The sequence below is a fragment of the Jaculus jaculus genome, chromosome 2 (genome assembly GCF_020740685.1).
Source record: "Jaculus jaculus isolate mJacJac1 chromosome 2, mJacJac1.mat.Y.cur, whole genome shotgun sequence".
In the NCBI taxonomy this organism is placed as follows: Eukaryota; Metazoa; Chordata; class Mammalia; order Rodentia; family Dipodidae; genus Jaculus; species Jaculus jaculus.
Genome location: NC_059103.1, coordinates 176334837 through 176348659, shown reverse-complemented (window position 1 = coordinate 176348659; position 13823 = coordinate 176334837). Strand labels below are relative to the sequence as shown.

Below are 13823 nucleotides of genomic sequence, written 5' to 3'. Positions count from 1 at the left end.
AAATACTCAATATTTCCACTTAATATATCAACTTAGCTACTTATGAATTTCTAATTTATAATCTATTTTGTAAATCTGAAAAGGCAAAAATAAATATCTGCTTACTGTAATGCTCTGTTGTAAGGCTTGCAGAACAAGCAGAAAGAGGCACAAAGAAACATTTTTCCCCTGTCTTAAAATGCTCACATACTTCATTGGGTGGTAAGGCCAGTATGGATTTATGTTGAACAATGTACAAAAGCATATGCTAAATTCGCTTCCACCTGTCGGACTTCCTGATGGACTTTGTCATACATACGAGTAATTACTGTGGGTTGGAGCATGCTGAGGCGCTTCTGTGCAGAGGGAACTACCTTTGGCACTTTTCAGTGGGGAGGATGTGAGCAATTTAAGGACATCAAGTGTACAGGCAAGCAGAGACTAGAAGCGAACATGAGTGAGTTTGGGGGACCTAGAGGAAGGGTACTGCCTCATGGGAGCAGAGGGCATACAGTGGATAGTGGGAGAAACCATTCAGAGAAGAAAAAGTGGAGTAAGCAGGACTTGATAATATGGGGAAGACACTAAACAGGCAATGTTATGCTGTCAGTCACTTTTAAATTAGCCTGGTATGGATGAAGAAGAAGTTAATGTGAACCATACGCAGCATTTTCCCCAAATGACATAAGTGGAAATGTTTATCAGTTGCAAATATGTATAGCAAAGGAACTAAAATACACAGACATTTAAAACCAAAGAGAGAAACAGCACAGGGAAATCTTAGGCTCATTTCTGAAAAAACATAGGGAACAATCATAAGTGGATTGAGCACATCAGAAAATATTAAAACTAGTATTCAACAATACAGGAAAGGAAGGAACCATACTACAAATAAAAGAAACAAATATATATCAACTATGAACCAAAAACATTCTATCTTTGTTGTCTCTTGAAGGAGGAAAGAATTTCTATGCGTGTGTGTGTGTGTGTGTGTGTGTGTGTGTGTGTGTGTATCATTTACATATAGTTTGTGGGATTAACATGCATAGCAGTGAGCTTCTTAGAATGTTCAAACCTGAAGTAGATACAGCAGAACAAAATTGCGCATAAGGTCTCAGCTCATACATTTTTTTGGACTTACAAGAAAATAAGAAAGGAGAGATCCTTGACCAAATATGTGTAATGAATCCAATGGTACTGTGTAAATTTTCTTGACAATGTGCCTCTAAATGTATATTTAAGGAGGATCACCCATTCCCAACCAAATGTGCAAGTACCATGTGCAGTACAAATAACGGCGGCCAGCTGACAGCCCCTCCAGCACCACAACCCTATGACTCTACCGAGAGTCTCATAGTCTTTAAAGTCATAAACTTGCAAACCAAGTACCCAAGGAAAATCTCTGCATCATTTTGAGCAACAGCAAAACTACTCTATCCATTATTAAATGCCACCTCAAAGATCCAGGGAATATCACAGAAGAAGGGGCAGACAAAACAATGTCAAAGCCAGAAGATGGGGAGGAGTGCTGTAAATGTCTTTTGGACATGGCAAAGTTGTGGCATTCATGACTTCACAGCAGTGTTGGTTTTTGCCACCTGCACAAGACCAGAGTAAGTTGGGCACATCCACATTCCGTCATAGATGAATGAGCCATTAAAGAGGCCCCATCCTGCCCTGAAGATCTATTGGCATTTAATGGTTGCCAAAGGAAGGGAGTCATTTTCTTTAGTGGTATAACCACTGCTGACTTGCCCAGGTGCCAGTAAATAACTAAATGCATACTCATGCAAGCAACCCTAATTAAATTCAATGAGTCACAAAAGAAAAAAAGAAGACACACAAGTAAGAGGAGACTGGTTGGGAAAAGGGAACGAGTGAGAGTGGGAAGGGTATAAAAGAGGAAAATGGGGGTAAAAACAACACTTTGTACTCATATACATGTATGAACTTGTAAAAATAATTTTAATTATTTAAACTTTAAAATTTTGAGTTACATATTGACAAGAAAGGAAGGAATTTTCCTGAAAGTGAAGTTCAACTGATTTGTTACAATTCTCTCCCATAAAATCTCCCAAATAAGTACTTTACAGTGCAGTTACATAGTTCAAAAAGATGGAAACACACCAGGTGTTGATTACAGAAGAGAAAAGTGGGAAGAAGTGAGACAGGGCACACTTCATCTTTTCCCTGTGTGATTCTTTCAATAACAGAAGCAGACGTTTTCTCCAGTTCATTACAAAAGCTCATGCCATTTGCATGTTCAAACGCATACTCCATTTAAATGGATGCATTGTAATTATTATTATTAAGTTCCTACCTGAAAATTTTAATATATGCTGAAACATTGTCTTTCTTTCTTTCTTTCTTTCTTTCTTTCTTTCTTTCTTTCTTTCTTTCTTTCTTTTTGTTTTTTTTTTTACTTTGCTGTCAGCTAACCCACTGGTCATAATGCCTTTGGGCATACTAATGTACACATAGAAATCTAACTAGCAAAGGCTTGGCATAAAATTGAGCCTGGGAAACCTTCCTTCTTCTCATGTCAACTCTTATTTCTCACAAACAGAACTTAATTTTAAAAGAATCAGAAAAAATAAATAAGTTTCATAGCATCTTCACATGCTAGTTACTCACAAAGCAAGATGGGGAACATTAGTTTGTGTGACAAAGGAAGAGTAAAAGAAATTCTCATGGGAAAACATTTGGTAGACTATTCTGGAGGCACAACTTTTTTGAACTATAGAAATTTTCTATAGCTAAAAAAAATGAAAGCTATCACATCTAACATGAACAAGTTGATTAAATAGCTCATATAGGGGAAAATCAGAATAAAATGAAATGCCAAGGTATTGGCCAAAAAATTGTTGCATGAAAAAAAATTGCTACAAAACTTATTAGCATAGAATGGCATGTGATTAGGTATGACAAAGTTTCTCTTCAGCAGTGATGGGTTAAAACCTGGCACTGGCTAATAGTGACTTCTGGAATTAGTTTCAAATGTATTCAGCAACGTATTTATAGTTTGCCAAATAAAAGCAAACTAGTTATGCCAAAAAAAACAGTTTAAATGTCGAGAAACAGCTTTTAATGACAGCAAAATATCACTTTAAGTTTCCCATCTTTGAAGCAAAGTTGAAGTTCAGGCTCAAACATAATGTGACAAACTTTTATTATCAGACTGACAAGAACGTGGCACATTACCTTGCAATCTATGGATACTTTGAAAACTTGAAAGTTTTTAATGTTTTAAATTATCATCCTACTTTGTAAAGTGTTCAAAATTTTAATGTTGCATTGCTTCTCATTTCCCTGCATGTGATTTTGTACTACGATTAATGACATCAGACAGAACACAATTACAGATGGGAACAGCAGTATCCATTTTACCCTCTTTGAACATACAGATGTTAAGTGATCATACCTCACCACTTCATGACTATGGAAACTCATGTTTCACTTTCCAAATACGCGTCTTTAAAACAGAGCAGCCTGTGCTTCTGATAACATCTGCTACAACAAATAACAAAAAAAAAAAAAGAGTGTGAAGTCTGATGAATGTTTAAACAGAACATTTTTTATGGATCAGCTAAATCTTTTCTGCTTTTTAATTAAAAGTAAAGAAAATGGAACTTAATTATCCTGTAAAGATTAGCTTGTGGGCATCTTCCTGTAAATTACTTCTAATTGAAAGCAAATTGTCAAGTGACATTCAAAGTACTGTCCTTTAAAACACAGCTGTTTGCTGCTGATTTCAGTGCATCACATGCTTCCTTTTTACAATATGGCATATTTGAATATTTTAACAATTTCACTGGTTTTGTATAGATTTCCATTTAACATGTCTTAATCACATTTCTTCGTGTGTATTTTAAAGAAAAAAAGTTCGCATCTTTTAAGTGGTTTATAACTTCTTGAGCTAGCTCATAGCCTAAGTGCTCTCTGCTCTGGTTTTTCTCTCTTTTCTATTTGTTTGTTTAAAGTACTACTACATGCAGACAATAGTCTAGGAAGAAGGTGGATATAGTCATTAGACCACTGTCATAATCCAAGGTACCTGAAAAAAAAAAAATAAGCCCTACTTTATTCTTAGTGCTTTAAGAAAAGTACCAGGAGGTAAAGGTAATTCAAACCAGCAACTAAAATAAACAATTTTAAAGAATTAATAATTTAAGAAAAAATACCAGGCCTTTAAGATTTTTAACTAAACGTAAAGGGCAACATGAAGATAGATAGACTTCAATGTGAGGTTTCACAGTAAACTAAAGAGAAGAGCACTGATATCTGTTTCTACTTCTATCAAGTTACATATGGATCTATCAACCAACTACTGCTAATGAGCTATCACTCACTACTTAGCATTGTGTCATATCCAGATACAGAGCAAGAAAATAAAATTGAATCTCAGTTCTAATAGAACTTATACTCTGTAAAAAGGGAAGAAGGAAATTAATTGTAGGATGTTTTAGGTGTCAGAGTGTTTGAGTTCCTGGTGTTGATTATTTACAGCCTCTTGCTTATGTAGGGTTCTTTTGTTCTTACAAGTTCTTACAAGACAAATATCTGAGTATATAGTGATAACCAGTGACAAGGGAAGGAGGAGGTATTTCAAATGGGGTGGCCAGACAGGGCATTCCCAAGGAGAACTTTAAGCTGGAATAAATTTCTGAAGAAAAAAAAAATGACTAAACTAACAGGTTTAAGTATGGAAGTGTGGGAGGAGGAACCGTCAGGATAATTAGAAAAGGTTAGAGAAAACACTCATAAAAATCATGTAAGAATAAACAATGTTGGGTTGAAGATGTGGCTCAGTATAGCTACAGTACCTGCTTGTTCAAAGCCTTTGGTTCAAGCCCTAACAGAGCAAAAACAAAACAGCAGCAACAGCAAAGTTAGGAAGGTAAATGATTATTGACTGTGATGTTTCAAGATTTATATTTTTCCTCAGAAAGCAGCATGACTCAATTACAAACCCAACTTGTCCCTGCCTTACTTACTCAGGTAACTAAATTGTTCTCTAGCTCAAATCCTGTGTCCTAGTTTTATGCAATAATGCATTAGTGCCCTCCAAAGTGAATAATCTGTATGAGTCTCATTGACTGGTATAAATACATACATGGGTAAATACGAAGGCAGGCACACAGATAAGATTTAAATATGAACACCAAATTGTGTTTCATTCAATAACCACAGTGACATTCTATAACACGGAAGTCTAATGTCTTGAACATAATTTGAGTCCTGTATTTCCTGACACTATTTGTGGAGACTTTCTAAGAAAGGAAAACCAAATAGCAAAATTCTGAGTCTTATTCTCCCTTTCTCTCTCTTTTCTTTTTGATTCAAAGTATTTTTTTCTGACAATTTTAATAGACATGGAGAAATGTATAAACAGATCTTACACATTAATCATTGCTAAATTTTGTCCTGCTTCCTGGTATTAGGAACACCATTTTGTTTTTTGTTTGTTTGTTTGTTTTTCTGCAGGATTTTGGGGAAGAATTGAGAAGCAATGCTTTGAAACCATATTATGGCTGGAAGTGCCAGGACTACAGCTGCGAGCCACACCTGACTTCTTCAAGTATTCTTTGTTGTGGTGATAGGACACAATGACTTCCCGTGCTCACATATTTACAAATAACATTAAATTTCAGAAGCAGATTTTGTAAAAATATGGAATACTTTACAAATTTGTATGCTATTCTTTCCCAGGGGACATGCTAATCTTCTGGGTATTGTTCCAATTTTCATATATGTATTGCCAAAGTGAGTACTTAGTCTCTCTTTTCTTTTGTTTTTCTAAGTGGGGTCTTGCTGTAGCCCAGGGTGACCTGGAACTCACAAGGTAGTTTTAGGCTGGCCTCAAACTCATCACAATCCTCCTACCTCTGCTTCCTGAGTGCTTAGATTTAAAGCATAGGCCACTACACCTGGCTTTTGAATCTTATTCTCATCTGCTCAATCATATTGGTATGTTCAGTTAAAAAAATATATAAGAAAAGGAAAAGGAAAATGGCAAAAAATGAAAGGTTTCAATTCTTTTAAAATCAAACTAAAATAACTGCAAAACAAAATACAAAGTTCAGTGCTGCCTGAACTTATTTTCTAGTTAAAAATCACTCTTCCTTATTGATAAAACATTGGTTCATATGTTGCCAATATCATAAATAACAATAATTATATTCAACAAAATTCATTGATAAGAACCCTCATAATCACATATATTCCAATTCACATTGTTACTGTGTGGAAAAGGCACACATAAAGGTAAGAGGCATGTTTTCTTAAGGTATTTAAAACTTAAGCTGTTACAGGTCAAGAATGGCAATTGCATAATTATAAAGAAACAATTAAACTATCCAACAATACCTAAAGTCAATATAACTACTATATATCTACAGTTATCCACAACCTTCAGACACATAAAATATAGGAGATGAAGTACAGTTAGATATTAAGTATTGTTCAGATGTTTTTCACTTCAGAATGTAAATATGAAGGGCCTCACCCATCAAAATACCAATCTTTTTTTTTTTTTTTCTTTTGTGGATTAGGGATTGAATCTATGAGTTCAGTACTCTACCATTGTGCTACATCAGTGAACAAGATTCTGCATTTTCATATCTAAAGTGTTTAGAATTCCTCATTTTCAATGTGCTTCCATGGGATGTTGATGTTGTTGGAATCCAAGAAAACACCAATATTTTTAGTTTTAAAAATACCAAAACATATGCTGTTAATATAAAATAAACAATTTTATCCATATAGGAAAATAGCCCCATATATTCTCACTATAATAATTTGGAATACATATGATACAAAATACAAAAGATTGCTTTGTTGGAGGAGGAATTTATATTAAACATCCCAGGGAGTAATAAATAAAATTTATACTAAATATACAAGATTTTATTGTTCACACTTGCAATATTATCCATAAGCTATGTTGAGTCACTAAAGTGAATACAATCTTCAAGGCCTGATCTCACTGAAAGGATTCCAAGCCAAAAACTTTTATTAAGTACTAAGTTGAATTTTTACCTATGAGGGTTAATCTTCATTGTCAATTTTATGGGACTTAAAACAACAGTTAAAATAAACCTCTGTATATGTCTATGAGGAATTTTCTGTATTAGATTAACTGAGATGAGAAGACTCATCTTAATTGTGGGCAACACCATACTCAGGCTGGCATCCTGAGAAGCACCAATCATCACTTTCTGCCTCATGAATATGGACTGAATATGACCAGTGGCTTCATGCACTGCCCACAATGCCTTCCCATCATGATGCACCATATCCCCTTGAACTGTAAAGTGAAAAAAAAAAAAAAAAACTTTGTCCCTTACATTATTTTTTGTCAAGTATTTTGTCCCAAAAAGAAGGATAACTAATACAGATAACCATTCATGAGAAAGGGAACCAGTTGTGATAAACTTGACCATGTGGTAGATAGCTCTCTGAAACAGGTCTGAGGGAGTAATGTGGAAGAATTAGAACTTTGGGATAGAAACACCCAGGAATATTGTAAAGCAGAGAAAAATGAGCCATTCTGCAGGGAGTTTAGAAGATCAGAATGCCAAGAGAAAGAAGGGCAGTGGTGTCCAAGCTCCTGAGGTTGCAGAGAGGAACAGGAGCCTGCATGGAAAATGGCTAGAAGTTATTCATGTGATATACTAACAGGAATCTTGCTGTGTCCATAAAATGGAGTGTATAGGAGAGTAATGGTAAATGTCAGGTTGTCACCTTGATATGATTTATATACCAGGGAAACAAGCCTCTAGGAATGTCTGTGAAGATTTTTTTCCATAGATTAGGTTAATTGAGATGGGAAGACATGCCCTAATTATGAGAGGTACCATTCCATGAGCTATATTCCTAAGCTGGGCCACAGCATTTACTCCCTCATCAGTCATTATTATGGACTGTAACCAGCTGCGTCAAGGTCCCGCTGCCATGCCTTCTGCCTTCCCAACCATGATGGACTATAATCTCTATCTGGAAGATGAAATATACTTTTCATTTCTTAAGTTGTTTCTTATCATGAAATGGGTAAACAATACACAAGAGGAATAGACTTATTAGGTTGGTGGGGGAAATTTCACCCAGTGATATGGCTACTGTTTACTGTTCTCCTGACCGACAGTGAGAAACAGCAAAAACATGATGCAAGACATGAAAAATATCCCATTTGGCAAGAAAAGGTAAATGGGAGTTTAACATTATTTATAGGCAGTCTCCAAAGTAGATATAATTGTTATAGACATTGGCACCATAGAAAACAAACCTTGAGCTCTGCACTGAGACTGTAGGAAAGATATCCTAAGGAAAGACCCTACCCATTAAAGGCTCCTTTTAGAAAAAATAAAATGTAAATTCATTTGAAAGGAGAGAGCCTAAACTAAGAATGCAGCTAAAAGGAAAACTCCTAGAAAACTGTTTCCTTGGGGTTAGGACCCTAGAAGCCATACAGATGCTGATATCACCTATATTTTGAGCTGACAGCAAAAGAGGACAGGTCTGTCTTCATAGAATATGTTTAGCAGACAGGAAAGCTGCGAAGTTGACAGGGCCTCAGAGTCTTGTGCCAAGGTTGCAGAGTTGAAGTGAGGCCAGACAATATGAGGTAAAGTCAGAGTTCCATCAAGGAGTCCATGAAAGGCCATTGCTTGAAGCTGAGAGATGAAGTGTAAATTACAACTAGGACCCTAGAATGTTGGAAACACCAGGACCATGGGACATCTGCTGAGTACAGCTGCATGCATGGAGTAAAGAAAATGTTTGGGCAGAAGTGCCCTATGTGGGTGAACAATGCTGTGCCCAGAAACCATAGATTGTTACCAGAAAATTTCAGTGCCAGAGGTGGGATACTTGTCAGTGACTTGTTGGTTAGGGATGTTGCCAAAATATTATAGACTATTTCCATGTGTCCTGGTTGTCCACCAGAACTAGATGGTAACACCCTATTGCCAAAAGTACCACACACTTAGTCTACAGGGCATTGAGAAATCAAGAAGGACCTAAGCTGGAAACCTCCTTCCTGCTGACTAACTGCCATGATTCTGGAAAGAGCTGTGTAGGCTGATGGAAGAGAAAAGTCTTCAATGATCTTGACTAGCAGTGAACCCTGCAAGCTTCACATGTAGCCAGTCAGGTCAAATGTGTTCAATTGGTGGCATGTCTGTTACAGGAGAAATCATCTGCTCTCTGCCTGGATTTGAGGTCTGCTCTACGGAAGGAGGGAATTCATGCCTGGTACTGAAAACCTAATCAAACGTCTATGGCTGACGAGGCTATGAGCCTCGATGGGGAAACTATTACTGCTCTTTGGCCAAATGGATTTATCATGTCCACCAAAGTGCCTTCTAGATACTTATGCCCATGACCATATATTAATGCTACTCTCACTTTTGGTTATAGAAACTTTTCTTTTCAGATGGCAGTGACCACTGGGAGGACTCAAAACTCACCAAAGCACTAATAAGCGACAGTGGAATGTTCATTCACCACTAAGTGAGACATCTCTGTTATACCCTCTAAGGCTCATGGGCCCATTGCATGAATTAGATTACAGAATTAAATTAGAGAATGTAAGAACTATATTTTTTTTTTTAAAGGAAAGTGGTCTTCTGGACAAAAAGTGGCCTTGATATTCATGACCTGACAGGGGCTGATTCTACCTACACAAGACCTACATAGTAGATGGGAAAAAATGATGACATCAGAACAGAACAGGGAGGAGTTGGAAAACCAAGGGGATTCAGTGGAGGAGGGACTGAGAAGGAGTGATAAAGGAGGATAGTGAGAGGGGTTAATGATCATGGTAAATGTTAACAAATAAAAAAGTTTAATAAAAAGGAGAATGCAACTTGCTTTTGATTGTACACCGGCAACATTAAAATACAACAGAATATAGGGATCTCTCTATTATAGTAAACCTGACTCAACTTTGATACTCCAAAAGTTCTCAGTAAATAAATGAATGGACTTCTAAACAAAGTGATAATGTACTAACTTAAGCACTGCTTCTGCTTAATGATCACAAGTAATTAGACATGTTAATCTGTGTTTCTCTTTTTTCTGCCATTCTCCTGAAAACTTCATTATTTCCTACCTTTCTAGAAATAATTTTCCATCTTCTTCAACTTTCAGCTCAAGTCAACAATAAGGCTTTTTGTTCAACTATCTTACAGTACCCTTTCCTTTAATTTTATCATTATATTTTTCTATGACTGTGTTCACTACTAAAGTATTTCATAAACTTTAGAGTGAACTCTTTAATTTGTTTCTGACTTCATAGCTTCTAGGATAAATGCTCAGTGAAAAATACTAGGTTTCTTTCCATTGCTCAGCATCCCCGGTCCAAGAAATCATCATTGACAACATAACTGCTATCACACAGACTCCCAGTGGTTACAATTTGATCCCTATGGCTCATAAGCTTACGTTAGAATGGTAAAGTTTAGAATATCTTTTTTAAATATTTTATTTTATTTATTTGCAAAGAGAGAGGAGAGAGAGAGAGAGAGAGAGAGAGAGAGAGAGAGAGAGAGAGGAGAATAAGAGAGCTCTAGCCACTATGAATGAACTCCAGATGCATGTGCTTCTTTGTGCATCTGGTTTTATGTGGGTGCTAGAGAATGAATCCCAGGTTTTTAGGCTTTTCAGGCAAGCACTTTAGCCATTAAGCAATATCTGCAGCACCAAACTTTAGAATTTCTGAAGGGGAAGGAATTCTATAAATCAATGCAAAAACCATAATTTCTCTCATCCCCTGTTTTCCCCCTTGCACTATCTATTAAATAGTACTTATTCTTTAATCACCTTTTTTCTTCTGTTTTGCTTAAAAAATAATCCCTCAAGTGGACTGGAAGATTTCTCATTGAATAAAACAGATGTCATGTAACTGTGAGTACTCCAACACCTATGTAAAAAGAGCCAGATGTCATGAGAGCCATTTATACTCCCACTCATGCCAATGGATGAGATAGGAAGCAGAAACAGAAGAATTTGCTGGATGCTTGAGAGCCATCTAGCCTGACAAAAGCAGTGGTGCACTAAATGAGGACCTTTCTCTAAAGAAATGGAAATCCAGGGGCTTGAGAGATGTCTTAGCAGTTAAGGAGCTTGGCTGCAAAGCCTAAGGACCAAGGCTTAATTACCCAGTACCAATGTAAGCCAGATGCACAAGGTGGGACATGTGTCTAGAGTTCATTTGCAGTGGCTAGGGACCCTGACATGCCCATTCTCTCTCTATCTCCCTATCTCTCTCTCTTCCTCTAAAATAAATATGTAATTTTTAAAATGAAATGCAAGGACTGACACCCAAAACTTGTCCTCTAATTTCACACACACAGGCTGGAGCACATATCCACCATATTCATGCACATGAACAGACAAACACGCTCACACAGGTGTTCCTCAAGAAAAGCCTTAAACAATTGAATGATACGTGGTAATGATTTAGTCATTGCACAAGTGGTTACAAAAATCCACTACAATTCAAATTCCTTCTTATAGAATGCTTAAGTAAAGGTTAATAAATCAGACAAGGAACAATGAAGGAGACATGCAAAATAAAAATTAAGAAGACCATGTATAAATGTGGGATATATTTTGTATTATAAGCCCAATAAAATGACACGACTACTATTTACTTATACGTAAGTATAAAAAGGTGAAAACAATCAATATGTAACGGTAGTGTATTTTTTGTTGATTCTGGTTTTAGTAATTTAGGGTCAGTATGCATCATATATATACTTGTGTACTTCCTGTTTCATCTGTGGAGTTAAACAATGAGTTACGCCTGGAGGTTTTTAATTGAGACTGCAAATACAGAGTTTGTATAAGGTCTTAAGTCTCTCCATGTTCCATGAAAAGTGAACATAAACTCTTCACTTAAAATTTCAGAAAAGGATGTGATAAAACTGAGTTTCTAGACAAAGATCATTTAAGTTCAATTAATCAGCATTCCTCACAGTACATTCCAAGTTCTTCCGCCTCCGTGTTGTGTACAGGATACCTAAGAGCAGATGGGTTTTGTTGTCACTTCCTTTGTTAAGAAGCTTGTATACAATTACAGACCACATTACTCTGGCCTTCAGAGCTGAATGGGAGTTGAGCAGCTGAAGTTTAGGTCATTTCTTTAAAAAGGAATGTCTTCCAGCTATTTTTCTTTCTTACAGTATTGAATTTTCATATGGATCTAACTGTGGACCAAAAAAAAAAAAAAAAGGCCAGGATAGCTACATGACTGACTTATCCTCATTACAGATTTCTGACATAAAGAAAGTACTAATCATTTAACACTAATGCATTCAAGGACTGTATGCCTACCAAATAATAGTACAACTTATAGTGGGACAATTTAAACCCAAGCTCCTTAGGTTCATTTATCATCTTTTTCTGTGACCCTATAACAGCTCTTTGGAATTGAGAAGAAGATAAATGAATCCCTGAGAAACAAATATTTACAAAACTTTTGAAAATGCTTTTTTACTAGGAAAGGAAGTACTCCATTATCAACACTAATCATGAGGATGTGCAGCCCAAGGTCAAGTAGAGTGGGTGCTGTTCAACCTCACCATTTAGAAATAAAACCAAGAAGCCATTTGAGATTGCAAATTTATAAATGCAATTCCAAATCCTAGTTATCTTTTTACCCTATTAAAAATGGAATGCTATCTTGCTGTTTTCAACTGAACCATCTAGGATATGAATTACCTAGTAATATCTCTATTGGTTTACTATTGTGCCCCCACATCCTGCCCTTGAAAATAAATCGACAGGAGATAAATGTGCAAGCATCAAAGTTGTTTCTACCTCCCACATTTCCCACAGTTGTGCACACATTAGCTGCCAATATACTCTTCTGCACTAGAGTAAGAATCATTTCTCCTAAATACGGTTATAATATTTTGGGAAATGGAATCAAAATCAAAGTCTAGTGTTTTCATTTCACTTTAGTTCTACTAAAGAAGCCACAGAGAAACAAAACTCTCCACACCTACCACAGCTAGCAATGCTGGAAGCATGTCTCATGATGAAACTGTAGAGATTACAGTGTCCCTTCACTTGAAATTCTGGGAAAGTGACTTGAATCTTAAAATAGTAGATCATAAGTGTGGGCTTCTTGAATATTTCCTTTTTTTTCACTTGTGTAAGTATGTGTGTGTGTGTGTGTGTGAGAGAGAGAGAGAGACAAAGAGAGACAGAGAGGGATAGAGAATGGGCATACCAAGTTCTCTTTGTTGCTGCAAACCAATGCCAGATGAGCATGCCACTTTTCATATATGGCTATACATGGATGGCTTAGGACTTGAACTCAGACCACCAGGCTTTGTAAGCAAGTATCTTAATCTAGTCAGCCATCTCCCCAGCCTCATGCCCTAGCTTCACATGTGAATGACTTTGTTGAGGAAAACAATATGTCATAATGTAAAGTATGGAATAGTTAACATTATACACATAGCAGAAATAGTAACACTACCTCTGTTATTTTATACTCATTCATTGTTCTATGATGATTCATCTCTGAGACTCTCACAAGTAAGAGCTGAAAAAGTTAATTCCATCAGCACACATGCATGCACACACGCACACACACACACACACACACACACACACACACACACATCACTTTTTCTCAATATCCTTAAAACTAGATAGGAGTGTTTTGGAAGAGTTGTTGAATATTACTTTAAGTCACTCTATTGGAGTAGCTGAGGACTTAAACATTGCCCTTAGAATGTTGCACTTTTTATCATTTTTGTTTTCTTTGTTATTATTATTAATATGGTAAACATGCCCAACGGCTGCAATATGTTTCTGCAATCCAAAAATGA

At 36.3% G+C, this 13823-nt stretch overlaps 1 protein-coding gene and 1 non-coding gene across 2 annotated transcripts in view; both read right to left on the bottom strand.

Annotated features, from left to right (window-relative positions):
• Nucleotides 1-13823, bottom strand: part of Zfpm2 (zinc finger protein, FOG family member 2) — a 471310-nt gene that overhangs the window by 428723 nt on the left and 28764 nt on the right. The window lies entirely within an intron of this gene.
• LOC123459040 lies at nt 5644-5750 on the bottom strand. The gene has a single exon (XR_006635970.1). It is a non-coding gene; the product is annotated as a U6 spliceosomal RNA (small nuclear RNA).